At 46.2% G+C, this 26,847-nt stretch overlaps 1 protein-coding gene across 2 annotated transcripts in view; it reads left to right on the top strand.

Moving 5' to 3' along the window:
* CORO1C (coronin 1C) overlaps nucleotides 1-26,847 on the top strand; it is a 603,513-nt gene that overhangs the window by 176,658 nt on the left and 400,008 nt on the right. The window contains exon 1 of one of the 2 annotated variants that reach the window (XM_085634726.1): nucleotides 23,722-23,917. The exons of the other annotated variant lie outside the window; for it this stretch is intronic. The gene's annotated coding sequence lies outside the window, so the exon portion shown is untranslated. Of the gene's footprint in view, nucleotides 1-23,721; nucleotides 23,918-26,847 lie in introns of those variants that run through there. 2 annotated transcript variants of the gene reach the window in all.

Here is a 26,847-nt window from a genome sequence, read left to right as displayed (position 1 = left end):
ACGCCGAACAAGGCCGGGGCCTAGGGCCTGGGGCCCGGGGTCATAAGTATCAAATACTTGGGACGGGGAGCATGAGTGGAGCCCCACTCCCTGAGCCACTTCTGGGCTCCCCTGTGGCCACATTTCTAAAAGAAGGGGAGGGGTCCGTGCATCCCCCTCCCCGTGCAGGTATCCACCCGAGGACCCAAACCCCCAGGGCGAGATTATGTACAGTATCCCGGGGAGCCAACCCCCGGGACACTGTGGTTTGCTTCCTGTGAGAGCGTGGGAATACCCTGCCGGCACTCTCCCTGGCAGTGACCTGCACTTTGCTCCTGCCTGGTGGGAGCAGTAGAAAAATGTTGCTCCGCTCGGCGGGAGCTAAGGAAAGATGCCGGCTCCAGCTGCACCCAGTATGGAGCGGGCTGGGGAGCCACCTCGGGCAGTGGGACTCTCTCTGTGGCCAGAAACATAGGGGCATATTTACAATCTGGCGATAAAAAATTATCGCCGCTTTTGCAGCCGTTTTCGGCCAAAAAGCGGCGATAATTTTATCGCCTAATTAGCAAGGCCACGCTAACGCGTGAAACCTTGCTTTAGCGTCAGGATTCCTACCGCCCAGCTTTGCATCTCTAATGAGATGCAAAGTGGGCGTTCCTGACCTAACATGACAGGAGAAATGTCGCTAAGCGACATTTCTCCTATCATCAAGCCCCACGCTATGAAGCATAGCGTCAGGAAAAGTAGCGATAACCCCTGTTATCGCTACTTTCCTTACGCCTGCTTCAGGACTGACTTAGCCATGATATCCTATGGAAGGTGGATATCATGGCTAAATTTGTGAGTCCCTATCAGCAAGCTAACGCCACACTGCGTAAGATTATCGCTGGGTTTCCAGCGATAATCTCACGTTAGGCAGTTAGCGTGAGGATTTTTATCGCTGAGGAGATAAGCGTTGCTAATTGCACGCTATCTCAGCGATAAAAATCCACGTTACCCGATGATAATTATCCTCACGCTAAGAGCGCTGAGCGATAATTATCGCCGGTTGTTGCTGATATGCCCCATAGTGTTTTGTGGGTGCCCCGGGAGGGAAACCCCCAGGCGGGAAACCCAGAAAACGATGATGTCACTTGAGATGTCATTAGTGATGTCATAAATGATGTCTTAGAACATGTCATGTGTGATGTCATATGTGAGGTGATAAGCAGTGCATGGCGGGGGCACAAGTTATAATTAGCCATGTTAACTATATCTACTACAACAGGTGAATTTTTGAGTGTTTTTTAGATCAAACCGTTAATGTTCACACTGACAAATTCACCTATGAACTTACTTTAACTTTTGTTTTTTCAGTGGATTTCTAAAGCTTTTTTAAAAAGGAAAACAGATATTTTTATTACATAACTATAATGTTACTTTAATCATTGAATTACTAAGGTTCTTTTTTAATTAAATTAATTTATTTTTCTGAGTGTACATATGGTAGAATTACTTTAAAATATATGTTGTGTTTCAATATTTGTTTAATGGGGTTTTTTGTAACAAAACAGGATATGCTTCACAGTTTGTAAAATCTTTGTAAAATGTGTGTGAGTATTAAACATATAAAAATATAATAGACATTGTTTTTTTGCTCAGTTATTGTAACTCTGATTTCAAGACGTCACCAACAATCTTTCTTTCAGGTGTCATTACTGTCACAATGATGGGTATATATAGTAGGGTGTGTAGAGGGACTGGCCTCTCTGCTGAGACCTCTCTCTGTAATTGGGGGTGTGCGTAGTAGGGGATGGAAAGGGACTGGCCTCTCAGTTTAGACATTTCTCTCAGATAATGGGTGTTAGTAGTAGGGTCTGTGGAGGGACTGGCCTCTCCTTTCAGACCTCCCTCTCAGAAAATGGGTTTGTGTAGTAGGGTGTGGAGAGGGAGTGCTGTCTCATTTTAGACCTCTCTCAGGTGACGGGGGTGTAGTAGATTGTGTGGAGGGACTGGCCTCTCTGCTGAGACCTTTCTCTGTAATGATGGGTGTGCATAGTAGCGGGTGGAGAGGGACTGGCCACTCTGCCCAGACCTGTCTCTCAGATGATGGGTGTGCATAGTAGGGTGTGTGGAGGGACTGGCCTCTCTGCTGAGACCTCTCTCTGTAATGATAGGTGTGCTTAGTAGGATGTGGGGAGGGACTAGGCTCTCATTTCAGACCTTATTCTCAGATGACAGGTGAGCGTAGTAGGGTGTGGGGATGGACTGACCCCTCTGCTGAGATGTCTCTCTGTAATGATAAGTGTGCTTAGTAGGGTGTGGGGAGGGGCTGGGCTTTCCTTTCAGACCTCAAACTCAGATGATTGGTGTGTGTAGTAGGGTGTGTAGAGGGACTGGTCTCTCTGCTGAGACCACGCTCTGAAATTATGTGTGTAGATAGTAGGGTTGCAAAGGGACTGGCCTCTGTTTTTAGACCTCTTTCTCAGATGAAGGGTGTGCATAGTGGGGTCGGTTGTTGTACTGGCCTCTCCTTTTACACCTCTCTCAGATGATGGGTGTGCATAGTAGAGGGTGGCGAGGGACAGGCCTCTCTGTTCAGACTTTTCTCTCAGGTAATAGGTGTGTGTAGTAGGGCGTGGGGAGGGAGTCCTGCTTCCATTTCGACCTCTCTCAGATGACGGGGGTGTAGTAGGGTGTGTGGAGGGACTGGCCTCTCTGCTGAGCATTCTCTCTGTAATGATTGGTGTGTGTAGTAGGGTGTGGCGAGGGACTTGCCACTTCTTTCAGACCTCTCTCTTCGATGACGGGTGTGCACAGTAGGGGGTGGACAGATTGCCCTCTCCTTTTAGACTTCTCTCTCAGATGAGGAGTGTGCGTAGTAGGGTGTGTAAAGGGCTTGGCCTCTCTGGTGAGACCTCTCTCTGTAATGATAGGTGTGCATAGTAGAGTGTGTGGAGATACTAGGCTCTCCTTTCAGACCTGTCTCCCAGGTGATGGGTGTGCATAGCAGAGTGTGCAGAGGGACTGACCTCTCTGGTGAGACCTCTCTCTGTAATGATGGGTGTGCATAGTAAGGTGTGGGGAGGAACTGCCCTCTATTTTTGGACCTCTCTCTCAGATAACGGGTGTGTGTAGTAGAGTGTGTAGAGGTACCGGTCTCTCTGCTGAGACCTCTCTCTGTAATGATGGTTGTGCACCGTAGGGTGTAGGGCATGACTGGGCTCTCCTTTCAGACCTGTCTCTTAGGTGATGGGTGTGCGTAGTAGAGTGTGTGGAGGGACTGGCCTCTCTGATGAGACATCTCTCTGTAATGATAGGCGTACATAGTAGTGTCTGTGGAGGTACTTCCCTCTCCCTTCAGACCACTCTCTCAGATGATGGGTGTGCATAGTCGGATGTGGGGAGGGACTGCCCTCCCCTTTTAGACCTCTCTCTCAGATGATGGGTGTGCATAGTAGGGTGTGTAGAGGGCCTGGCCTCTTAGCTGACTTCTCTTTCTGTATTGATAGATGTCTGTAGTAGGGTGTAGGGAGGGATTGGTCTCTCCTTTCAGACCTGCCTCCCAGATGACGGAATGTGCACAGTAGAGTGTGTAGAGGGACTGGCCTCTCCGATGAGACCTTTCTCTGTGATGATGCGTGTGCATAGTAGGGTGTGGAGAAGGACTGGCCTCTCCTTTCAGACCTCTCTCTCAGATAACAGGTGTGCGTAGTGGGGTGTGTGGAGGGACTGGTCACAACTCTTCTCAAACCAATGAGCATAAATAGTAGAGTCTGATAAATACCATCTTCAGTAAGATATTTTCATACAGTAACAAGTGTGCATTCAGAGTACATTCAAACATCACCTACTCCTTCCTACTTACAGTGGCACAGTAAGCACGGGACCCACATCTAGTCATACCCTTGCCACTTAGGGTGTTGAATCAAACACACAAAAGCACAAAGGTGTTGGGAGGAATGCTTGAAATGTATCTTACCACTGGGAATTACTCCAGGTAGTATTCCAACCCACTGTTCTTTTGCCCACCATGTCACCTCAGTGTTTTTCACCCAGCCATATGCCAATTAGTCTTGAACCTGCTTCAATAGGAACCATCCAGCCCAAACTTCCAGGTTAAGTCCTCCTTGAACTGGAACACAAGAAACCAAAAACGAGTTTCACCCTCATATTTGTGTGGCAAAATATATGTGGGTGTGTGTTAGAACCCCTTATGTCTTGACATGCTTGGCAGGGCTGCCTCGAAAATGTCAGCACTTGTCATTTGTAATTAATTTATGAATGTTGAAAAATATTCTAAACACATGGATTTCCAACACAATATGGGTTCTACAACAAATGTTAGTGAATTAACTGCTTAACTCTCGTGTGCTGCCACGGGAGCCGGCTGGGAACCTCTGGTCAGCTCGCTCCAGCGCGAGCAGACGCGCCTCCTCCCATTCCTTCTGGGGCCATCTTCACAGGGGGGCGACGGCGCTCCCCCGGCTTTGCTTCAGGGCCCGGGGATGAGGTCCCAAGCCCCTCCTCCTTCTCTTCGCGGGGAGCGCGCCGGCGCTTCCCATCGGGTCTCATCTTCGGCGGGGGCCAGGGTGGGCTCCTGGCACCTCGTATGGGACAGACTTCACGGGGGCGCAATGGCACCCCTGGCTTTACTTTGGGGCCCAGGGATGGGGTCCCGGGCCCCTGGGGGCCTCTTTGCGGGGGGAGGACGGCACTCCCCCCTCCTCCACCTTCGGCGGGGGCCAGGGTGGGCTCCTGGCCCTCTTCTTCTGGGGGCAGCCCCCGGGGACCTGACCCACCCCGGGGGGATCTCTGAAACCGGCGGTGGAGCCCCACGCGCTTCGTCGTCGGTCTTCTCAGGGGTCAAAGGTCGCCTACCTTCTGGGGGCCATATCTCAGCCCCTGGGGGTCCGATCTGCCCCATTCTTGCGTCTTCTTGCTCCTGGCGGCGTCCCCCAGTCACTGGGAGCACTCTCCTTTTTGCCTTCCGGGTCTCCAAGAGGGTGGATTCAGCAGGGAGCTGTCTTCACTGGCTCCCTGCGCCAGCTCTTCTCCTGGGCCTCTCTTCTCCCTGCGCAGAGGCCCCTGCTTCTGCGCACTGGTCCTGGACTCTTCTTCTGGCGCTTTTCAGGACCCTGGGGGCAGTAAGGGGGTTCTTCCTTCCAACTGCCCATTGCGCCAGGCTCCAGCACCTTCTGCTTCAGCAGACCACACCCCAGAGAGAGCTTCTCTTCCTGTGCAAGCACTTTTTAAAAGTTGAGTAGGGGGCTGGCAGGAAGTCTCTGTTGGTCCTATCAAACAGCGATACATCACTTCCCTGCCCATGCTCCCTCTTTCTTGTTTAGCCTCTGGGCTTGTTCAATATGGCGTTGTCCAGGGTCTCTGGCCACATGTCTCTGAAGCCCCTTACCCCCACGCTTCCTTCCCTCCTTGGTGCAGCCTGGTGCCTGGCACCCAGTGACAGCTGCTAATGGATGAGCCTGTAGCCCCACCCATCTTCTCTTCGTGGAGAAGAGGCCCTAGCTTGTGGAAGAAAGGTTATCAATCCATCCAGCTGAGGTCAGCTCTCAGCCTGGGTCTGGTCATGGATGGCTCAGAGAAATATGACAGTTCTGGATGACCCAAAGCAGTACAAATATGACTTTGGTCTCTGCAGAATACTTCTTTTCACATCCGCTACAGTGGACTTAAGTGCGTGTCAGGAATCTGTAGGCCTAATGGAAGTTAATCTAGCCCATGGGCTCCACATTCCCATAGGGGAATAATGAAGTAAAAAAACAGTAAGACACACTGACAATCCCTGGCATGTTTCATTCCAGTGTATAAAGCCTATTCCATGTCACCACCCAATACTGCATAAGTCCTGCCACACCATTCACTTTGTAGCTGCTCCTGGACTGCGCACGATAGTACTGATTCAAATGATAAGATTCACATGTCCGTGGTGTTGGAGAAATATATTATTAGTTGATATATACTGCCTCCACTAATGTGGGTTGCAACAATATGAAAGATGTCATTGGAGACTACACTCGTATACAATTTTAAGAGACAGCAACAATCGATCTAAAGCGAATGAATTAAGAACACTGTTATAAAGATTGGAATCAAAATATGCACTCTAACTGGATTTGATTTGGGATTTCTAGAGTGCAACAGCTACCCAATTGTGTCCATATGCTAAGTACCGCCAGTGACCTGCTGTGATAACCATAGAACTATGAGGAAAGATTATTTGGGAGAAAAACATCTTCAGTTGTTTTCAAAAGGATAGGAGGTTGTTATTCAGTCTTAAACTCCAGCAAAAGCTCATTCCAGAGAAAGGGAGCCATACAGGAAAAGACTCTTCCTCTTTGTCTAGCCACCTTAGTTTTTGCTATCAGTATTAGATATTTTTCTGCCGAGCAGGGGCATCTTCTTGGGACATATCTCTGCATTTTACAACTGAGGTAAATGGACCATGAGCCACTGTAGGCTTTATACACAAAGCACAGAGTCTTAAACCAGATTATTTTCACTGGCAATCAATAAAGTTTTTTAGGGTATACAGATACTGACATCGATTTCGGTAAACCCAGCATTGATGTAGTTGCCACATTCTAGACCATCTGAAGCTTCTGTAGAAGATACTACAGCAGTCCCAGATAGAGTGCATTCCCACAGTCCAGTCTCAAGCCAGTCAGAGCTTGGACAACCATCTTTCTAGAGGCAGCAATGGAAATATTTTGTATAGCACGCACAGGATAACAGAGCAAACTGAGCCATACTTATATATGTGTGTGGGAAAGGATACCTGGTTATCCAAAAGCATCCCCAAATTTCTCATGTATGCCACTGGTGTAGGTGAATTGCCTAGCTGTTCAGGCCAACAGGCAGGGGACCATATAGGTGTCTGCTTATCAAACAGAAGTTACCTCAGTTTAATCCCCCTTTAGTTTAAAACAATTTCCTGCATCCAGCTTGCTAGTCCAATCATACAGGCATAAACATTTTTCCTAGAAGCCTTGCATTCTGTGCTATTGACACCATAATTTGAGTGTCGTCTGCAAAGCACATCATATTCAGCCCATACAATCTGACAAATGTACAAATCTGGGCTAATTGAAACTTATATATAATAAACAGAGTAGGGCTGAGTGATGAACTCCTTGGGACTTCACACCCAGTAGTGTATAGAGAAGAGTCAAAGGGAGATCAGGTCACAGGTCCATGGTCATAGATCTAGTTCTGTTTTCAATAAAGGATATAAACCACTTTAAGACCCTCCCATGTATACCAAACTACTGATGTCTATCCAGAAGAATAGGATGAAAGAAAGTGTATTTTCTGCATGGTCACTCCTGATTTTTTGCCTTTTGTTGGACCGTATATTTTTTGCTGGCTTTAGAACTCTATGCACTTTAACCCTGCTAACCAGTAGTAAAGTGCCTGTGCTCCCCTTTAAACAAGGTTGAACTGGCATACTCCTAATTGCTATATTTAACTTGCCTATAAGTCCCTAGTATACAGTATGAAATGTACCCAGGGCCTGGAAGTTAAATGGCCCTAGTGGACTGCAGCACCTATTGGTCCATCCACTATTGTGGCAGTGCAAACATGGCTTCAAGACTTACCATTTTAGCCTGACTGTAGCAGTGTAAATACTGTGGTTTGATTTGTCAAAATAAATCATTTTGATAGGTAAAAACCTCTCTTTTAAATATTACTAAATAAGTCCATGTAGGTCATACTGCCCACAAGCCAGGATGCGTTGTATCTAAAAATAGGACATGTAGAAATGTAATGCTAACGTGTCATTATAGTGACGAGAACCCAAAGCTATTTTCACTTTGGCAGGCCGATCTATCGTATGTAGAAAACCAGAGCACAGATTAAAATACTAACAATATATCTCATGAATGGGACCAGCTAGAAAAATAATAAAACAACTATTGTTAGTAGTTATTAAACTCCCACTTAATGGTGAAGTATGTTTTTTATTAAATATTAAGGAAGATTAACTTTCAGAAAGATACTTTTTCCCTGCATGAAGTTCCTTGGAGCTTAATTGCATTTGCTCTCCAGCTTCTCCTAGCCAATAATTGTCCATAGATAGGTGTGAATAGATAAATAAGCTGACGCAAATGGGCAGAGATGACTCCTCTGAACTCATTGGAATATGCAGGGTGTGGGCATCTTTTTTAATATACTAAAGTGTTAAATCCTGCTTGTATGTCGAATCCTGTTTTAGAGAACTGCTTGGTTTACATATTACTTTTGAGGTACACTTGAAAGGGGAGGCAACAGGTTGCAATGACAATTTTTGTGGATCCACTGTCTGGTTGTTGATGGACTTTTTTCCTACCCAATGTCTGTCTCTAAGGTTTACATATAACCATTAGGGCACACTTGAAAGAGGAGAGAATAGGATGGCAAAACAATTATTGTGGATCTACTTTTTGGTTGTTGAATGACTTTTCTTTTGTCTTATCAGACTTCTGTCTCTAGATGTATTATTGGCACAGTGGCTGTCGCACACTGGGGTTTACTGTTAGATGTGGGAGGACACTAGGATTACCATAGTACAGTCACTAACAAGTACTAGGCATAAATGTGGAACCACCAGATGCCCTCTTCAGAACACTTCCTAGACCTGCAGAAGATCAGAAGAGGACTAGACCTCCTCTCTGTGACCTGAGTGGAGCCTTAAAGGACTGGACCTGCTCCCTCCTGTACCCAGAGGTTCAGTTGGCTGGCTTCCTTTGTAAGCTTCAGGGCAATAGCAAGCTTCCCGGAGTATCTAGCTGACCATTGGCACCTGGACATTGACTGGACCCTACTGTTGGCCTCTGTCTGACACCCTGTGCGTCCCTAGGTGCCTCTCCTGGGGTCCTAGAGGCTGTAGAAATGTACTCCCGTGGTAGATTGGGACTTAAAAGACAAATTCAGAAGGTATAATCTTTGACCAGGACGTACCTGGTTGGTATATCTGATTTATGCTCCTTTGCGGTCAGTCTCAAATTATGCCTAGGTCCTGTTATACAATGACCAGTGACTATCATTGACGCTTTATGCTTTTTGGCACTATTTCTACTTACAACTTTAAAAATTCATACCTCCAATTCCCCTTATTGTATTTTTGTCATTTTTGTGTCATGTTGCTTAATATATTTGACTTCATTTTTCAAATTCAGTTTGTGAGTTTTATTGTTTTGTATTTTTATTTTATTACTGTTTTGGTAATGTGTAAATACTTTACAGATTGCCCTATTTTAAGCCTGTCTGCTCTGTGTCATTGCTACCAGAGGTTAGACCTCAGGTTAATTTAGTGACTTTGAGCATTCCCCCTGACAAGGGTTGTGATTGTTTCTTGAAGAGGGTAGTCTTCGGACCCAAATAATAATCCAGTTCCTTATACAGAGCATTAAGGTACCAGAGTTATTTCGCCGTTTTGCCTGAAGTAATGTCAGAGCATTACCAGGTGTGGCTGAAAGTGTGTGCAAGGTACTGAGACCTTGGATTATAGGAGGTCTTCTTCACTATATCCACCTTTAGTATTCACCACAGCAGTAGGGAAGTAAATAGGATTTCAAAGTTAAGCAGTTAATTCACTAACATTTGTTGTAGAACCCATATTGTGTTGGAAATCCATGTGTTTAGAATGTTTTTCAACATTCATAAATTAATTACAAATGACAAGTGCTGACATTTTCGAGGCAGCCCTGCCAAGCATGTCAAGACATAAGGGGTTCTAACACGCACCCACATATATTTTGCCACACAAATATGAGGGTGAAACTCGTTTTTGGTTTCTTGTGTTCCAGTTCAAGGAGGACTTAACCTGGAAGTTTGGGCTGGATGGTTCCTATTGAAGCAAGTTCAAGACTAATTGGCATATGGCTGGGTCAAAAACACTGAGGTGACATGGTGGGCAAAAGAACAGTGGGTTGGAATACTACCTGGAGTAATTCCCAGTGGTAAGATACATTTCAAGCATTCCTCCCAACACCTTTGTGCTTTTGTGTGTTTGATTCAACACCCTAAGTGGCAAGGGGATGACTAGATGTGGGTCCCGTGCTTACTGTGCCACTGTAAGTAGGAAGGAGTAGGTGATGTTTGAATGTACTCTGAATGCACACTTGTTACTGTATGAAAAAATCTTACTGAAGATGGTATTTATCAGACTCTACTATTTATGCTCATTGGTTTGAGAAGAGTTGTGACTAGAGTAAAAACTCAGCCACACACCCTACTACGCACACCCTTCATCTGAGAGAGAGGTCTGAAAGGAGAGGCCAGTGCTTCTCCACAACCTACTATGCACACACATCATCACAGAGATAGGTCTCATCGGAGAGGCCAGTCCCTCTACACACTCTACTGTGCACATCCCGTCATCTGAGAGACAGGTCTGAAAGAAGAGCCCAATCCCTCCCTACACCCTACTACAGACATCTATCAATACAGAAAGAGAAGTCAGCTAAGAGGCCAGGCCCTCTACACACCCTACTATGCACACCCATCATCTGAGAGAGAGGTCTAAAAGGGGAGGGCAGTCCCTCCCCACATCCGACTATGCACACTCATCATCTGAGAGAGTGGTCTGAAGGGAGAGGGAAGTACCTCCACAGACACGACTATGTACGCCTATCATTACAGAGAGATGTCTCACCAGAGAGGCCAGTCCCTCCACACACTCTACTACGCACACCCATCACCTAAGAGACAGGTCTGAAAGGAGATCCCAGTCACTCCCTACACCCTACGGTGCACAACCATCATTACAGAGAGAGGTCTCAGCAGAGAGACCGGTACCTTTACACACTCTACTACACACACCCGTTATCTGAGAGAGAGGTCCAAAAATAGAGGGCAGTTCCTCCCCACACCTTACTATGCACACCCATCATTACAGAGAGAGGTCTCACCAGAGAGGTCAGTCCCTCTGCACACTCTGCTATGCACACCCATCACCTGGGAGACAGGTCTGAAAGGAGAGCCTAGTATCTCCACACACTCTACTATGCACACCTATCATTACAGAGAGAGGTCTCACCAGAGAGGCCAAGCCCTTTACACACCCTACTACGCACACTCCTCATCTGAGAGAGAAGTTTAAAAGGAGAGGGCAATCTGTCCACCCCCTACTGTGCACACCCGTCATCGAAGAGAGAGGTCTGAAAGAAGTGGCAAGTCCCTCGCCATACCCTACTACACACTCCAATCATTTCCGAGAGAATGCTCAGCAGAGAGGCAAGTCCCTCCACACACCCTACTACACCCCCGTCATCTGAGAGAGGTCGAAATGGACCGGGTGGGACCGGGGCCCCCAAAAAGCGGAGGATGAGGCAAGGGGCCCAGGTGGGACCGGGCCCCCGAAAATGCCCATAAGCGGCCGGGAGTGGGCTCCCCGAGCCGTAGTACTCACCTGGCCCAAGAAGCGGCCGGAGGCGCATCGCGGCTCTCCCCGGCACAGCGGGAGAGCCGCTTATCTAATATGCGTGGAAATCGGCATGAAGCGCCCCAGAATGCCTTGCAAGGCATTAGGAAATTGGCTGTTTTGGGTGCTGGTGGCCCCCAGAGGAGGGGGGGTCACCCTCATTTGTTGAAGGAGGGGCAGGGGGAGCTTCAGGACCAACGCAGCCTCCCCCAGCCCAAAGAAGAAAAGTCCCACACTAGGTGTCCTGGGGAGTAGCAAGAATAACCCCTCAAGGGCTCAGCAAGCATTTAACACCTTCTGAGCTGGATCCTTTGTTCTACAGTTGAAAAGGAATGAGGAAGTGCATCAAGGAGTGAAGGGCTGAGTTAGGGATGCCTGGAGAAGGGCATTCCTTGGAGGTAGAGAGGTGTAATTGCACTAGAAATGCATTTAGACTGGTTATTTCTTTTTAGGTGGACTGAAAGTCACATGTGTAAAGTGAAGTACCTGTGTAAGGTGATGTTAAGCTAAATGGAGTTATGTTGCTGGACCTTCCTGCTAGGGGGTCTGGCTGTATTTACGTAATCCCATGCTTTTACCTGTCATTCCTTTTAAAGTGAAGAGGCGCACTGCAGTAGAAGTGTAGTTGTCAGGAGTACTTCTTTTGAAGGGACTGTAAGTCACAGGTGTAAGGAGATGACATAAGCCAAGTAGGGTTTTATTGCCAGACAGTCCTGCTAGGGTGTCTGGCTGTATATTCGTAATCCTGTGATTTCATCTGTGATGCCTTTAGGGGCTGTAATTGCAATGCATTCAAATGATCAACCAAGGTGATGAGTACTGTGATTCCAAAGTGTGCGTAAACATGGATTCTTGCTGCTGCGCTTAGGTGAAGACCCCAGACTGCTAGCCCTTAAGATGTAGAGGTGCATACTTTATGGTGAGTAGGAGATGCTCAGTCAGGGTCATGTGTCACCAAGGCAGGTTTACCCCTTTTTAATGCTTGTTGATGTAATGGGGTGGGTCGCCACAGGGATGATGCCAGTGCGCAGGGCCCTCGCTCCAGGTTATGTTCAACTACCTGCATTGGGGGCAAGATGATGTGCATACATAGGAGTGGAGGTACTAGACCCCACCCCCCCTGCGGGAGGGGTGGAGATGTTATGCAATGTCACAAAGTAATTCCAACAGCTTATGTATATTTGTAAATTGGTGCATAGTATTGAGTAGTGTGTGTGTGTTTAATAAATGTACTCTTACTTTTATAAAGCAAAGCACAAACTGGACAATCAATTATTGAGTGTTATTTTTGCCCACCTGCAAATGGCGATTACTAGCCCACACCACCTCCCTTGAGTAAGCCTTAGACTGCTCTGCAACGCTACCCTCTGAGAGTCAGGCGCTACAATTGGGTGTTTGGTTACCAGTGAAGGACAAATGTAGTCATGTTATTTGTGCAGGCCTCACAGATGCTGCCTCGTTTTCCAACATGTATTGTCAATGTATAATGCGTGTGTGATGGAAAGTGCTTTGACACCCAACAATGGGATGAGTAGTAAATACAAAAAACTGTAGTATTTGAATTGTTATTCGTGTAACTGTACAGAACAATACATCTGACATTATTACAGTGCAAGCATATCTCTTTTATATAGGGATTGATCAAACTCAAGAGATTGCTTCAAAATCCAAATTTCTCTTAAGTAATTGTAAAGTAATAACAATCTGTGTGACTTTATTTCCCTTTAATTGCTATGACATCTAGGGCTGAGAATCCAGATAGCTCCTAGCCAGAATACTACTGGAACAAAAGGAAGGGGGGGGGGGGGGAGGCAGCTGAAGGCCCTTTAAATCCGGCCTTTGTTTTGGGCATGCTGAAGGTGAAAATGAAAGAATCCCCCTCACCGTCTGCATGTTGCTGCTCTGAATGAAAAACAGATATCCTGCAGGTGCTGTTGAATGTGTCCCAGTGTTGGAAAATGACACGTGGACAAATTCAGCATATTTCACCAGGGCCCAACTTCTTGGCAGGGAGGACGACATCTTCCCTATGAAACTAGGGTGTGGACACCATCCACCTGCATGTACCCCGGACTTGTGGCCTGCTCACATAGAAAGGACTGGGGCAGGGAGGATGGATGCCGAGGCAATTAACCTATACTTCTTGAAATACACTATAAAAAGCACTTCGCAATTATGGAAACCCATACATACATTGTAATAAATGCAAGCTCGTGAAGGAAAGCCTGAAAAGATGGACACCTGTCAGTATAGGAACACTGCGAAGGCTCCAAATCTAGAAGTAACAAAAAATAAATACAATGCAATTTATGGAAGCCTTTAATTTCCTGTCACATATTTTACGTTTTTTTTGTTACTTGTTCCTGCACTAGAAAAAAGTGCTTAGCAAAAGAACTGGTAAAAAGCATTGGCAAAGCCAATCGCTCTGGCCTTGGCAGTCAGCCTTTTGACTTTGTCAGTGCTTTTTTTGTTTTGTCATGGTTTTTGCAAAACTTTATTTTTGGAAAAGTTACTGGGCCCTTGTCTATCTGAAAAAAAGTGTCTAAAAAGAAAAATATTTTTGGTCCCAAAATCACAGATTAGGGTACTAGTCCCTAGCACTTGGGGGAACTACTTTGTGTGTGGATGTGCTCCTTGTGAAAGGATAGAATTGCATTACTAACAGTGAAGTTAGCCAGTGCCTGAAGTGGGTTGAACTTTTACTCCATGCTCTATGCTGTAGTGGGCGGGGAAAACATGTGAATAGCACAACAACAGACCAATGGAAGAGGGCTGGCTGAAAGCTTGGTGTATATTGTGCTTCCGAGGAAGATGTGTTGTATATTGTGCTTTTCTCAACATGGCCACCTCCGGTCATTAGGCCTTTCTTTGTGTTCGGACTTCCTTAGCTTTTGAGAATACCTGTGAGTATTCTAGCTTGTATGTGAGTGTTCCACTCTAGTCAGTTGAGGGTCTGGTCAGCTGGCGAGGTGTGCGCTCGGCTGTGTCTTCAATAAAGCTACCTGTAACTTAAATAGAAGTGTCCAGACTAATTTACAGCAAAGCTCCTACATGTAATCATATTATACATATAATTTTCCTAAAATGAAAAGGTCTTGGCTAATGCCAAACTTAACAAGCATTGGCATAGCCAATAGGTCTCGCCTTTGGGACCTTATAAGTATTTAGTTATGCAGCACAATATCCTTGGTGCAACAACATCATGTGTTGCATGGCTAAACACGTATAAGGTCCCAAAGGCGAGACCTATTGGCTATGCCAATGCTTGTTCCCTCTTGCTCTAGGTCAAAGACAGTTGATGAAAATTAAGTGTCAGTGCCCACCAACTGTTCACCGGCTCAAATTTAGCACTGATTTTTGTTAAATGGAAACATTACAATATTTAAAATAGGAGGCAAATAAAAATAAAAACAAATACTGGTAAGTCTACGGGGAAGTTTCCTGTGTCCGCTAGCCTGCCGGAGGACATTGCTTGACCTGGCTGCTGCACCGAGGGCTCCTGGCATTTGCCCCTACACCGCTTATCCCCCGCACGCCGCCGCGTTCATCAGCTTTGCGGCCGCGTATTGAACGGGGACTACGTTTCCCAGTACCACCTGGGGTACCTGGGGCCGGAGATCACGCCCATCGACACCTGGAGGCGATATCAACGCGAGGACACTCCCGCGTCGCGGGACGCGCGCGGGCGACGCCGGGCTGAGCCCGGGCAGAGGGCGGGCCGTCTGTGGCCGTCAGGGGCAGACAGAGGCAGGGCTGGGCCACCCCCCTTGCATCGCCAGGCTGTACAGGTATTTATACAAACCATGGGGAAACGTGCGATGAAGCCCACATCTGCCACTACTGCTATCCCTATTGAACAGCCTACATCGATTGATACATTATTGGCTAATGCCCTTACTATGGTTACCAACGAGATTGCTGATACCGAACGCAGGATGTCCTTTGGATTTCCTACTACTACCCTGCCATGTTCCCAGTCTCCTAATGTTTTACCTACTTCGGGTCTCCCTCTCTCCCCTACAGTAACAGTCATCAAACCATCAGCCCAAGCTGACACTGTAACTCCCATTACTGACACAACCAGTTTGGTGACTGTACCTGTAACTGACCGACTAGTGGAATCCGCACTAGATAAAACACCATGTCCCAACACAACAACAAGGGAGAAACGTAAGAGAGGCCCAGTGAAATGTACCATAAACAAAAGGAAACAATCAAGACACTGTAGAAACCAACCTACCCCACAAAGTTTATGGAACAAAAACAAAGGAAATGACTGTGAAATAGTGATATCAGGTACCACTGAGGACTTATCATCGCAACTTTCACCATTGGATGAAGGAACGGGAAGACTCACTGTCTCTATTTGTAGACCAGAGTCTTTAGCCCTGGATAAAGGTACTTGTGGGGTCCCTATATCATGCGATGAGAGTACTGACAATTCGGTCAGTACCCAGACTAAGCCCATTGACCGAAATATCCAACCCAAAGTAAATGGCAATCTGATTGAAACTATTGTTGATACCATTTTTAAGCAAGTTGAAATTCAAATAGCTAAACAATTTAATGTTGTTTTTAAGAGACTGGACAAAATTGAAAACCTTGTCAAAAAAGAGGAAATTAAAAGGAAAGGTATTATTAGTGTGGATGTAGCCCGGGGTGAACAAATTATGAATAAGTTAGAATTATTATGTAATGGTCTGAGGGAGGGGGGTTTGGCCACTGCTGATGATTCTGGCCATAGTAACACTAAAAGCTTAACAGCTGTTAAAGCTGTCTCATCTAGCAGCACTTTAGCTAATACCCCACCCGCACTGACCATGGGCCCAAATCATGACTCTTTTGGAGTAGCAGGAAGAGCTACTACTAATATTGTGAGCTCGGATGCTAATCCCACTATTACTCCATCAGTAACCCTAAAAGATAGGACAGGCAACACATCGGATAGTGTAAGCACAAGCAGAGGTGCGTTAGTAAGAAATAGTACCACTAATAATTTAGGGCCATCACTTCACTTACCCCCAGAAGCCTGCCCATATGTTCTAGTGTTAGCAGGCGTACCAGCCCTTAATGAAAACCAAAGCGAGTCATGGCCACAATTGCATAACAAATGCATTGATTGGCTGACTAAACATAAAGGGGCAAGATGGAACATATCAAATGAGATAATATCAACCCGTCGGGTAAGTTGGGTGGGCCCACAACACAAAAATATTAGTGGGGACTGTATAGTGATCAACTTCCGACACCCGAGCTCTGTAAGATTCTTTTTAGACACACATAACACCTATGCCAGCACATCTACTGCCATAACTCTTCACCCATTGGGCCACTTTTACAGGCCCCCACACAGAATATTTCAAACGGCCTCTAATACCATTCCTTTATCCAACAGATTTTCTGCTCTATCAGAATTAGGAAGCCTAGATTGACCACTATTAACATCTACTATTACACTTGACAAGGTTAGTAGCACAATGCCTTTGGAAATGGCAAAACCTATAAATACTCATAAGTCCTGTCCAGATGGATTAATTCCACCCTATGTAGCACGCCCCGACTCTTCCATTGCCCTTCCTTCTCCCACCACTATTCCACCAACTGATACTCTTAGTGTCATTAGTTGGAATATTGCTGGGCTTTCAAGTAAGATGAAAATTAAAGAATGGGTTACCTGGATAAGCAACTTTGATGTGGTAATGTTGCAGGAAACGTGGTGCACATGCGGCCAATTATTGGAGGGTTTTTTCTGTCATAATCTTACTGCCTTGCCCTCTGTTTCGGGGCGACCAAGTGGTGGTCTATCCATCTGGGCAAAAATTTCTAAGGACGTGAAAATTGAACCTTTACATGTGGTCAGTAAATATCTGATAGCCGTGAAATATGTTGCAAGGTTAAAAATTTGTCTCATAAACTTTTATAATAATGATTTTATTAACCATCCAAATCCTATCTTCTCAGAATTGTTCAATTTTATTGATGAAGTTGCGAATGGAGAGAAGTTTGGCCAATTCGATGGCATTTGTGTCGGCGGAGATTTTAATGCCCACATTCATTATACATCCCCGCCTTGTAGACGAGGTGCTGAATTATTGGATTTATTACATAGCAGGGATTTAGACGATGTAATGAGCTATTGTGGAACCCCTGAGGGTATTGAGCCGGCCCCTACTTATATTGGCCGTGGTAGTTCAACTACGATTGATTATATGTTTACCTCTTCCCTCCTTAGCGAAGTGCTACTTAGTTCCGAGGTTGTTAGTAGCTCATATAGCGATCATCTGCCCATAGTAATCCAACTTAAATCTATTAAAAAACCTATAGGCCCACATGAGACAGGAGCCCAAAATATTACTGTCTCCACAGACGGGCTCAGGATTGTCTGGAGAGGGATCGACAACCAAGAGATCCTATCTACTGTGATTAGGAATAATCCTCTGTTGATCTCTAAATGTTTAGCATTTGGTGGCCCCGATATAATTAAGTCTTTCTGTGATTTATGCATAGTTATAAAAAGGGCAATATCCAGACCGTCAAAAGAACATAATGTAACCAACCAAAGATGGTTCGACACTAATTGTTCGAGGGCCAATAGAGAACTTAGAAAGGCCTTGGCAGTTAAACCCCGAGATGTGTCCCTTGTCAGTTCATTACGCTCCAAATACAAACATGCACTAAAAGTTAGAACTGAGGAGCTTTTAATAAGTCACTGGGATAATCTCACGAAATTCGCTGCCTTAAAAGATTCAACTGGGTTTTGGAGAGATGTAAAGAACTTGAGAGCCCTGGGAAGTAACATCACCCCGATTAATTGCAACATCACAGGAGACTCATGGGTCACCCACTTCTCAAAACTTTATGCGGAAGTTGGAGATCACACCGAGGATAATTTCCCCGACAGTACCATAGTCATAACATTAGAGGAGGTAGAGTAAGCCATTGCAAATAGTGCTGGTAACAAGGCACCAGGCCCGGATGGCTTGTCTATTGACCAGATTAAATCCAATACAAGCTTCTGGGCCCCCTTACTCTGTAACCTTTTTAACAATCTGAGTAAGAAATCTATCCCCTCGACATGGTCCAGTAGTACCATCGTACCTATTTTCAAAAAGGGAAATAGGTCGGACCCGGGGTGTTATCGACCAATATCATTGATCGATAATACCCTGAAGGTCCTTGGTAGGGTCCTATTTGATAGAATTAGCACATGGGCAGATGATAATTCTATTATCCACCGTTGCCAGCTAGGCTTTAGGAGCAAACTTGGCACGGTGGAACAATGTCTGAACCTCAACCTTATAATGGCTAAATACACAAGAGCCAAACAATCCCCTCTGTATTTTGGGTTTATGGACCTAAGCTCAGCATTTGATTTTGTTAACCGTTCTCGCTTATGGTCCATTCTTTTAAACTACGGTTTAGACGAACCACTAGTCCACTTTTTGGCCAACCTCCATCGCAACCTGAAGGCCCGCGTCCGAATAAATAATGAAGGCGAGGTCTCAAACGAAATTTTAATAGGCAAGGGGGTGAGACAGGGCTGCGTTCTGGCCCCCTTGCTTTTTATATTATACATCAATGAATTAACCCATTCTTTATGTAACTTGACAAAAGACGTCCCTATCATTAATAAGAAACCAATCCCGGCGTTACTCTACGCGGATGATGCGGTACTCATGGGCCGCACTCCGAATGCCCTGCGTATTTTAATATCGGGATTTGTTGATTACATGTCTGACTTAGGTTTGTGCACTAATTTTAGTAAATCCTTTATAATGACCTGCGGCCCTAAAAATTATAAAATCCCAAAGATTGTGATAGGTCAAAATTCTTTAAAAAGCACTTGCACTTTCCCATATTTGGGTCTGCTATTTTCCAATAGCGGCTCGTGGCAACCCCACGTTGCAATGGGGAGAAATAAACTCTCCAAATCAATTAACTCTGTTACCTCTCTCCGTCAACCGCGCCAGGCGGACGTGGTTTCCAGTTTATTACAAATTTACCGGACCCAATGCCTCCCAACTGGTACATACGGTGCTGAAGTCTGGGGGTTCTCGAACTGTTCCGAATTACAGAGAGAAGAGAATAGATTTTGTCGGAAAATCTTGGGGGGAGTCATTAGTGCACCAACCACCGTATGCCATAACGAATTAAAACTACACTATGTTGAGGATTTTATAAGAGCCAGACCCGCATTGTTCTGGTTAAGGGTCTGGAAAAACCCGGCAGCTTCCCTGTCCCGTGAGATTATTATGGACTGTCTGAATAGTGAGAATGTCGGCTTAATTCCATGGATTAATGCGGTAGAAAAGAGCCTCGTGAGCGTCAACTATGGTCATCTTTTCACACACCCCGATCAGATCGATGGCTCCCACAAAAATTTGGTGAGAAGGGCACTCTATCAGCATTTCCACAAAGAGAGGGAAAGAGTAGATTCTGCGAAACAATCTACAACCAATTACTTACAAATCCAGGAACCATCCCCCGAATTCCCGAGGTTACCACAGCCCTATTTACGTAAAAAACTGGGCAGGTGGAACAGGACCTTACTATTCAGATTTAGGGACCGGAGTATTGTAAATCTTATCTGCTTTCCACTGGGTTACATTAAAAATCTGGAAAAATTAAATTGCCCTTGTGACCATGGTGGAACCCAGAGTATGTTACATTTTATTTTTGGCTGTGGTTTCTACAAGAAATTTACAAGGCATTACTTAATCCCCTACTGTAGAAAGCACGACTTGACCGATCACAATTATGCTTATAGACACTTTTTAATGTTGGGATCAGATGAATTAATTTTTAGAGTCAGTAATTTTCTTAATGCTATCGTACGCTCACGCAGGTCTTTGAGAATTGATTAATTTTATATTGAGATATGCACTTTGCACTTTAAAACACGATTTGCACTAACCTAATGTAATGTAACGCATTTGTCTTGTTTTCATAATACCCATAGTTATCCTTTTTCTATATACTGCCATATATTGTATCTAAGGTGGTTTTGTGCACTGTATAGTATAAAGGCCATTTGAGTTTTCATTGTTGTTTTTATAAATTATATTTGTAAATGATAAGTTGTGGCCCAAAACTGTAGTATTATATGTGTATTTTAAAATTTATTTTGTGCTTTTATGGATGGTTTTTGAAATCCGAATAAAGTCTATTTGAATTGAATTGAATTGGTAAGTCTACGTTTAAAAATGTCCAAATGTTCAAGATCATACAGCGTATTCATATTTAGCCCTACAACTTCAGCTGCCATCAGTGGAACCTTTTACTTTCATTGAACAAAAGAAAACACAAATAAATAGGAATGAATAGGCTTGGTGTAGTCCTCATACAAGTGACAGAGAGCTTAAACCTGTACAAGCTCTCCTCCATCCGACTTATTACAGTGACAGACAATTCTGAAGAATTGGAATATTCATTTACCTTCAATAAGTGAAGTGTCAGTCAAAGACAGGCTACTTAAACCCTTGTGACAATGATGTACAATTAGTGTCATAGGAGGGAACTCTGGCTAGATGTTCAATGTCAGTCTCCTTGCTCCTTATCAGCAGTGCTGGTCTCACTAGTGTCTTCAAATGGTATTTTGTAATATTACAACAATACACCAAGAACAAAATGGGCATTCAATGACGGAGTGTCAGATTTCCCCATCCAATTTTAAATCCTTTAATTCTTTATCTATGCCACCAAACTAATTAGGGACTCGAAGCATCCATTTCAGCTCACACCACTTCATCAAGATACACTCTGTTGCTGCTGTATGTGCCACCCTCAAAGCAGATTGACTCTAATGGCCTGGAACCTCATAAATTTGGTACATTTTATTTTTAGTTTTATATAGCGCGAACTAGACCCGAGACATCGGGTATAAGAGCGCTCTACATAGCACCAGTTTCGTTACAAAATGATACATTCATATTTGTTAGGCACGGGGAGATTAAGTGATTTGCCCAGGATCACAGAAAGTTGAGCGTCGTTGCCGAGACTCAAACCCGGTTCCCCAGCTTCGAGGTCGACCGCTTTAGCCGTAAGGCTACATCTCTCCAAATGGTCCCTCCTAAAGATCTATATCACATTTCTAAACAGGCCTCCATACTGGGGATGCTTTGGTCTTCAAAGGGATTGGTTATGATGTGTACGTAAGGCACTTTAAATTCTCTGAAATGGCAGCCTCTTTATTTCCTATTGAATTGATGCTCTATTCTTCTGTCTACGACATCAAGTAAAATGATGCTTCCATTTAAGTAACTCATCAATGATCAGTCAGTTACATACATCTTGTAACTAATTCCAAGCAAACTCTTCTCAAATCTCTGTCCCATTCTCTCTTGTGACCTACAAACACCATTCACTTTGTCACAGTGGAGTTGACCAACAGTTTATTAGTGGCTGATTGTGATGACGGGTGGTTGACACTTCTCTGCAGGTCCACAAAGCAGGCCTATGTATCCGCAAAGCATAAAAACGCAACCAATCTACACCAGGGCAAAGTTAAGGCACGGGGAAGATCAGCCAGCAAGCAGATCAATAAGGTACAAAATACAGCAGGATTCGTACACAATCGGGCGTGTGGATCAAAATGTATGGTGTTTGTGAAAAGGACTGAGAGGGGCTTCCCTACACTTTGCGCTAGGTGTTCCGCTCAACTAGTTTGTTCGGGTCATGCGCACTGTAGGGAGACCAAGAATGATAAAACGAGCACCCGCCAGAAAGCTGAATTAACCATCACACACGAGTGGTCACCATGTTAATGAAACTGCAGCAAGGATGTCTAGTGCCTGCACTTGCATCTTCTTCTGTCTTAATCATTATTTGTATGTATTACCTCAATCGAGCACTACGTCCTCAATTCCCCTTTGTTTTCGAGGCCCCAAACCACTGGTTGGTACAGTGTCACCGACTGCCAGGCAGAGCCTGCAGCTTCCAGGAAAGGGCAGCTTCGATTATTTTTTCAATCTTGAAATTCTGTCTTGTGTCTGAACAACTAACCCGCTTTGATCCCTTCATTTAAACACGAATTTGATACCAGTCACCTTCCGATGGACAGGTACTGCCAATCAACCAGGGCTGTGAAAAGTAGGCCTCACACTGCTATGAACAGCAGAATCTCGCTGCATCAGGCAAGGATTCTGAGAAACGGAGGTGCCCTTTTTTCGTTACTTTGATTGTGAGCGGAAAAGGATGGGTCAGCTTGAAAGTGGAGCGAGCATTTCAAATCAGAGAAGCAGCCACCGACTAAGCTACAGTCAACAGAAAATACACAAAGAAACAAGGCAAACAGCAGAAGACGTACATAAACCTGCCAATTGGTTTGCACAGTCACCAACATATAACAAGCATTGGCCGCGCGGCAGTAAAAGTAACGCCGCGCGGCCGTAAAAGCGAAAGTCATCGCTCTGAAAGCGAAAGGGATCGCGATCGCGATGACTCGCTAAAGCACGAGTTTTCAAAGTGCTGCTGAAGGCTAGCGGTTCGCGCGTGAACGCAAGCGCTAGGCCAGCCAGCAGCACTTTGAAAACTCACCTCCAAAATGTCTCTCCGAGCCAGCGCATGTGCTGGGCTCAGCGAGACCTAAAAAGGAGGGTGGACCCTTCCAAATTAGGGTTACTTCAGGGCTATGTGTACACCTTCTCCATCCACATGCTTCTGGCAATTGGCAGCATGAATTAAACACTTAGACATGACTTAAAATAATAACATTTGTGTCTTGACAACAGGTTTTTAGAATTCTTAGGAATAACTCAAAATCCATATTTATATTTTAATTGTGCATATGTTTTATGGGTGACCATCTTGTTTTTTTTATTGGCACCAGGCTTAGAATAATCACTGAAAACCAGTATTTTTTCCAATTATCAGTACATAATTTGAACAGTAACAAGAATGCACTTTAAAATGTGTCCTACAGCTGCCTTAATGATCCCTGGCAAATTATGAAATAAAAAGAGAACGGCTATTGTAAAAATGAAATCGGACGATTTTATAGGAAAGGCATATTTAAATTTCATGTGCAGGCCATTTCACTATTTTAAAACGGGCAAATGGCCCATGTTTTTGTTTCTGGGAAAGGTGCAACCACCCTCGTGATTGAAAACTATTTTACACGTATTGCACTGGCAGTACAGTCTCACTTGACTAACCTTATCTTGTTTTGCCCCTAGCCGAGGCCTCTGGGGCTCATCCCTGAGGGATGACCTATCTCAAGTGGCCTTTCTACAGTCTATCTGCTGCTGTCAGCCCCTGCACTGGGCTGGTGCCCCGATTGGCCCGAGCCGCAGTCAGTCAAGAGACGGGTCTCGTGCAGCCAGGCTGCTCTTCCGGTGGGAGGGAAAAGCCGCTGATGGAGAGCTAGAGGCGGGTGGAGGGCGGCGCTGCGAGAGGACTGGGGACGAGCAGGCTGTCCAGGGACCGGGAGGCTGCAGGGCTCGCAGGTTGGAACTGGCTACGGGCTCTGGATACCTTAACGTCTGCCTGGTTGTGCAAGGAGAGTACGGGGAGAGGTGCCAGAGCGAGGACGAGGGCACGGTAAGCGGTTAACGGGGACAGCTGCAGGCGTGGAGCACCGGGAGATTCCACTCCTAATGGAGGGTGGGGGGCAGCGGGCGAGGGTGATCTCTACCGCGAAGGAGAGGGAAGAGCAGTGAAAGGGCTGAGGGTCTAGAACTGGACTGAAAATGAAATTATGATGGTGCTAGGGAGAGAGGAATAACTGCAAGGTGCAGTGGAGAGGTGGGCGTGAAGTGAGAGATAGTGATGGGCTAGAAAGAGAAGGGAGAGCTGTAGACTAACGGGAGCCAAGTGAAGGAGACTGATTGAGCCTCTGTGATGGAATAAAGGACATAAGATGGGTAGTGATGGACTCCCTGTAAGGAGAGAAAGGGCGGAGTGTGTGGAGGGTGATGTCATCTGTGAGAGTTGAGGGGGTGATGGGCTCATTGTGATGGTTGGTAGGGCAGAAGGTGAGACGGATGTGCTCTGTTCTTTGTGCCATGGTTAGGGCAGATGATGGGAAGAGCAGCTGCCCCTCTGTCTGTGATGGGGTGGTGAGAGTAAGGGCAAAGGAAAAGGCAAGCGATGGACACCATGTGGGAGAGGTGAAAGGATGAGGTGTGGTAAGCTCAGCGTGAGAGGAAGTGGTGAGGGGGTGATGTAATCCGTGGGAGAGGAAGTAGTGAGGGACTCGTAAATGGATGTAGGAGAAAGATCAGAACCCTTTGTGAAGGGGAAGGACATGTTAGGGTTGGTGTGAAGGGACGCGGAGACAAGGCTGAAGGCTGTGATTGGCTCGCTGGAGAGGAATGCAAGAATGAGGGAAGCGATCGCATCGGTTTGAAGGAAGGACCGACTCTGTGGATGATGTGCTTTGTGTACACACCGTCATCATAATAAATGTGCTCGCTCTGAGATGAGAGACCGGGCTGATGGTGTTAAGGGAGGAAGGGCAGGAAGAGGCCGTCTCTGTCAGTGGCGCTGGAACAATTTGTTTAGTAGCAGTGCCAGAACTATTATTTTTAAGCTGCACAATGTAAGCCAGCAATCGTGGGAATCCCTCGATTACAGAAAGGCGGGTGCTGCAGCTGTAACACCTGCGACTACTTGTTCCAACGTCTGTGGGCTGGATGTGAAGGGGACATGACAGCTGGTGGAAGGAGAAAGGTCAGAGGAGAGTGGTAGGCTCTGTCAGAGGAGAGTGGTAGGCTCTGTCAGAGGATAAAACAGCCGTAGCAGTTTTCATGTAGGTTTATTTTAGTTGCAAGTTGTACAAAGGATGAGCCCCACCAGGAGCAGCCTCTATGCTGCTCAGCCCGTCACCAACTGACTCAAGCACTCCAAGATTCCACACACAGTCACCCAGGCTGAGCAGCATACTACAGACATTGATGGTTTCTGTGTGAAAGGATAAGACATTAATTTTAGCGCGATGGGCTCAGGGTGAAAGGACAGGATCGTAACTAGCTCTGTGAAAGCAGAACGGAGAGTGGGTGAAGAGAGTGGTCAGCTATGTGGGAAAGGACAGGAGTGGACAACACCAGCGATAAGCTGCGTGTGAAAAAGCATTAGACGAGGAAAGCCATGGACTTCAGACGAGCGGAGGGGGCGATCGGAACTGTGAGAGGGGGAGGTGAGAAGAGTGATTAAGTCTGGGAGGATCGACGAAGTGAGGTGATCGATGGCCCCTGCGAGAAATAACATGGGTGAGAGCGGTGTGCTCGCGGGAAAATATCAAGACGCGTAAGGCCCTGAGCTCAGTGTGAAAGGATGAGAGCGGTGTGTTGTCAGTGACATTTCAGGAAGATGCGCAGAGCAGTGGAATCGGCGTGAAAGGAAATGGGGACCGGTGAGAGGGGTTGGCTTTTGTTTGAAAAGTGAAAGGAGAGAGAAGCTGCCCGGTGAAGCGGAGAGACGTGGGCTCTGTGTGAACGTGCAATGGAGAGCGACGGGCTCTAGGTGAGGAGTGAAAGGAGAGTGCTTGGGGAGGGTGAAGGGACAGAGGATGAATGTAAGTATGGAAGTAAGATCATTTGAGGAGTGCGATGGATTCGGTGAAAGGATGGACAAGGTGAAGCAGGTGGTTCGGTGTGAGTTGAGTGCGGCGTTGGGCTGTGCTGCTTGTGTTTGGGGCTGTTCGCGAGGGGAGGGCCGCTGAAGGACACTCGGCCGTGAGGTGGGCATTGTGCAGAGGGATGAAGGGATGAAGGGTGGGGATTACGCGATGCGTGAAGAGGAAGGCTAAGGCAGTGGAAGGGAATGATGGGCGTGCTTCGGTTCTTTGGGGCTGATATGCCTGTGGTGTGGGATGCTTGATGATGGCACCCTGGGCGGGGCTCCGCTGGTACGTCATCTATCCGACAGAAGGGTATTTTTTCTTTGGGGGGGGGTTAGGATAGCGCACACATTGTCGCGAGAGGAGGGTGGATGGTGCCCGGGAACGTCAGTGAGATGAGGATGCGTGCGTTCTCGGGGGAGGAAGTGCCTGTAGGTGGGAGTGCAGGTAGCATGCGTACCCTGGCAGTGTAAGGGGACTAGAACGCACCTCATAGGAAAATCGAAGTGCGTGCGCACGTTGTGCAAGGTTATGTGCTGAGGAAGGTGAGATTCGAGCATGGGAAGGCCACAGGCAGCAGAGGGCACCGATGTCTACGTATTATTGCCAAGTTCAGGGTATGGAAGGGTGGAGGTGCCACATCGTGCAAGATGAACGCGCGGGAGGGGCAAGCTGACAGGTGGATGGATGGAATGGGAGTATTGTGAGGAACAGGGCAGGCAGAGGGCACTGGTGGGCACATGGCATGGAACAGTGGAATTGTCTAGATGCCCACGTCGTGTGAGGTGGGGGTCACAGGAGGGGGAGGGCAGGTTAAGGACACTGGCATGCTCATGATGTAGATTCTTTGGGCGGAGATGATGTAATTGTGCAAGAGGGGAGGCTGGTCGGACTTCCAAGGCAAGGAGGA

Source organism: Triturus cristatus, chromosome 11 (assembly GCF_964204655.1).
Source record: "Triturus cristatus chromosome 11, aTriCri1.1, whole genome shotgun sequence".
In the NCBI taxonomy this organism is placed as follows: Eukaryota; Metazoa; Chordata; class Amphibia; order Caudata; family Salamandridae; genus Triturus; species Triturus cristatus.
The sequence above is the reverse complement of the archived record's forward strand: the minus strand, read 5'-3'. Positions and strand labels throughout refer to the sequence as shown.